This window comes from Saccostrea cucullata, unplaced genomic scaffold, assembly GCF_032062105.1.
Source record: "Saccostrea cucullata isolate Sc308-1 unplaced genomic scaffold, CSIRO_AGI_Scuc_v1 ctg1976, whole genome shotgun sequence".
In the NCBI taxonomy this organism is placed as follows: domain Eukaryota; kingdom Metazoa; phylum Mollusca; class Bivalvia; order Ostreida; family Ostreidae; genus Saccostrea; species Saccostrea cuccullata.
In genome coordinates this window covers 120484-124666 of record NW_026940984.1, presented here as the reverse complement: position 1 = coordinate 124666, position 4183 = coordinate 120484, and positions in this window count along the sequence as shown.

Genomic DNA, 4183 nt, shown 5'->3' with positions numbered 1-4183 from the left:
AAAGGGATTTTAATTAAGACTGCTTTTCAAGATTCAACACTCCTGTAATTAAATCAATCGGGTACTGCTTTGCATTTTAGCATTCAGTGATCAGGCTATCAATGGCTTCCTCTCTCTCTTTTTCTCTCTCTCTTCACACAGTATAAAATTATTGCATCAGCGGTATGAGAGAGAGAAAAGATCGCACACGGCAGGGAATTTAAAAAGTTTTGATTTGGGTCATTTTAATGAAAATTGTCAGTCGGCCGGGAGAAAGCAACTAAACACTTTATTTGAAAAGATGACATCATTGTTATTTTTTAATCGTTCTAGAAAGACCATGTACATATTTTTTGAAAAATTATTCTGTTACATATGTTAGTTGTATATCAACACTTGAGGGAAAGTTTCGATCGAATAGATCAAGTAAAATGCATACTGAAATAATTAGGCCTCTGAAAGCCTTTTCTGTTTTTTTTTTTTTTTTGGATTGGATGGGGTTTTAAATAAATTCTATAATTTTGTTCCATAAAATTCGCAGCGTAATTGAAACGTCGGGAATGGGGGTGTGTGTCCCTTTTGTTGTTGTTGATTACAGAATTACGATAAAAAGTATTAGGAATATTAATTTAGCTTTCCGTTATTTCGCGAGTGTAGATGGTGTAGTTTTCATTCGAGGTTGTTTTACCGACCTCTGACGGAAAGACCCGAGATGATGCGATTGGGTCAAATGAAGACCATCTGCCTAGATTGATTGTTATGATGATGGAAATAAGAAGGTAACTTAACTAAACTTTATTTTAATAAGGGTTAATTCATGCAGGTTTTTAAATCAATTTGATTGATTTAGCGTGTGTGAATTACTCCATTAACACCATCCCAATAATGTCCATTGGAATTCTGCTGTCGGTGTCCGAAGAAATAAATTTGTGTACATGTATATTACTAGCCCATTACACTGTGCATGCTATGAATTTGATTGAGTGTTATTTCTGGCAAAATGTCTATGTGGTAGATATTACCACATTGAGACTGAAGATTTTTTGGGATGTAAACATTGTCATTTTATCCCGTTTATTAGTTTTTTTGTCTTACCCAAGGGAGGAGGAATATGTTTTGGCATGGATAGCTTGTTTCCCACAAGTTGCAACTTTGTCAGCTGGGATGTCACATATCAGTTAGATTATAATGTCACATTGTGCCTGTCTAAGGTTAATCAAGTTCTAGTTCAGTGTATTTTTATGGATACTAATTAAAGTTCGGTCATCAAAAATGAAGCCCCAAATGGGGGGAGGAGGATTTATGTACTTTTATGGGGGTACTCACAAGGGTGGATCTGATCAACTGCTGCAGTGGTATAGATGTAAAATCAAAATCAAAGAACCAATCATATGATATTTATGGAAGTACCTTATGGAATCATAATTTTGTTTTCTGTATCATGTGAATTATTCATATTTGGTGAAATGTTGTTATAAAAGCCATGAAAACATATAAGACATATTTTGTCAAATATGGAAGACATATCATATTTCATTGAAGAGTTAATGTAATGTAGCACCACTTTTTTGAATTAGGTCAAACATGAAGGTAAATATTAAGGTGTCAGATATAGCATGCACAGAAATATTATGTCACAGATAATGCACATGTAAAATATGAAACCCTCTCTCTTCTAAATCAAAAGTCAAAAGGATTTTTGAAAAGTAGGTCCTACTTCAAGGTCAAGGTACCATGGTCAAAAATCATTATTAGTTAAAAACATAGTTACATGTACTAGTTCATTATGAAAGGAATTACCACATGGAATGCATGTATAATCTGAACATGTCGAAAGCCCTATCTCATCTCATTCAAAAGTTATGACCAAGGTTTTAAGTTTTTGTGACGGATGAGCAGACCAACAGACTTACACATGACAGATGATAAGATTCAAACCTTTCTTTGGGTACCACCAAATTTGACCTCTTGACCTTGACCTTGGAGTTTGACCTACTTTTATTCTATTTGTTATCAACTTTAACTTTCGTCATAACTTTTGAACAGATCAAGATAGAGACTTCATATATAAAATGCATAGACTCCACTAATTTAGCACTTTCAACTGACACCAAGGACAATGACCTTTTGACCCTGACTGTGACCTATATGCTAAAAATAGATTTTTCGAACTTTCGGTATAACTTTTAAACAATAGAAGAGAGAGACTTGATATATGGTATGCCTACTTCACTAGTTAAGTGCTTTCAAACGACACCGAGGTCAATGACCTTGTGACCTTGACTGTAACCTTTCTGCTAAGAATATCTTTTTCAAACTTTGTTGCTGTGGGGGCATAGTGTTTCACAAACACATCTTGTTTTTGTATATTTCTTTGAATAATGCAAACATTTTCACAATTTGAAATTTTTTCAAAACCCCTAGTAACACTAAATTAGAAACATAAAGAATTATTGTTCACTTCCAACATATAAATTCTAACATTAATTAAAGTGAACATAATGTATGTAAAAACTTAATTGATTTGTTATCCAATGTAGTTTTAATAGTTAAGCTGATGAATGTGATCATGGTGATAGGGATACATTTCAAAAACTAACTAGTGGTAAATAAAACACCGTAGTATTAAGCTTTGAATGCATTGATAAAAATGTCTTATTTCATCATGTTCATTACATGTACCTGGTTTTTTTTGCCGGTAGGTGGTTATTTCAGTTAGGTTAATAAAGAGAAACATACGAGATGTAATTAAATTTCATTCTTATATATTCATCCATAAAGATGATGAAGATACCCAACATAATTATTAAATGATAAAGAGAATAAATCAGATTGGTGATCAATATCCAAAAGACAGGATGGTGGATCTAGAGGGAATGGGTTCCAATATTTTCCTTTGTTTATTGCATGGTTTTGAATTTCACATTTACCCCAGACAAATCAAAATGAGTTATTTGTAGGTTGATCTAATAAAGAAGCTTTATCTTTTTGATTATGGCTGATTGATTTCAAACACTTAGCTTATAAGTCATGTGATATCATGGTCCAAAGTTATGAGCGGTGAATCCAAGGGGAGTTGATATTGAATTTTTAATTTCTTATCAAGCTTATTGTAGATCATCATGGGATATACTAATAATTATTGCACATTTATTTAAACATTTAAGTAACCTTTCTTTGTGTGATAAGTAATGGATCAAAGGCATGTATATTTCACCAGTAATTGTTTTGATAGTTGGGGTGGATCCAAGGGGGTGGATAAATATATTTTTTAATATTAAATTTTGTAATGTGTCAAAGGAATCAATAATGATCACGTGATGTTTATGATTAATTGATTTTAAACATTTAATTAAATCACATTGTTACGGTTTAACCATAACTTTTAATTTATATACATTGTGTAACAACATGTACATCTACGTGTTTTGCATACAGAATACCGCTTCCTATTTCTAAGTTAAAGCCGTATTTAGTAAATACTTAATTTGATATCAAAATTTCTATTAATTCATCGTTCCGTTAAGCTTTCCCTTTCGTTTTCCGTTCCGTGTTTATAGCTACATCCCTTTTTTATGCATGTGCTGTATAGATATTTCGACTACTGACATTCTGAATAATTTATAGAAACTGAGCCAATTATAAAAGGAATAACAAATTCACACTGTTTTTAATATTAATTTGTGTGATTTTTGTTCAAATTCGACCTGTTTATGTAGATTCACGTACTCCATAAAATTGCTCTGTCAATATACTAATTAACAGACCAAGTCCTTACGTCGTATTTCGATCTCTAACATAAAGCAGAGACTTGGTGCTTTCATTTCCTATAAAAAAAAATTCCTCTGAGAGTCCAAGTTTGGAAATCCAGGCGTTGTGAAACTGAAATGTTCTTGATTTAAAAAAAAATGGACGAAATTGAGCATCTTCAACTTTTGATAAAAATATGAGCCAACCCTGCGATCCAAAAATTCATTCATGGGTTAGAATCCTCTGAAACAGTTTTCTTTCATTACATAATTCAACATTTTAGATCAGAGATTGGGAGCTATGAAAACTAGTAAAAAAAACTTAAATTGTTGGGCATTTTTAACGAAACATGACTTCATAATACATAGACAAGAGAAAAAAATTTCATTTTTATTTTATATGAAGGCAACAAGAAATCAACCGAAATATAACATAAATCAACGAAAACTGGGTA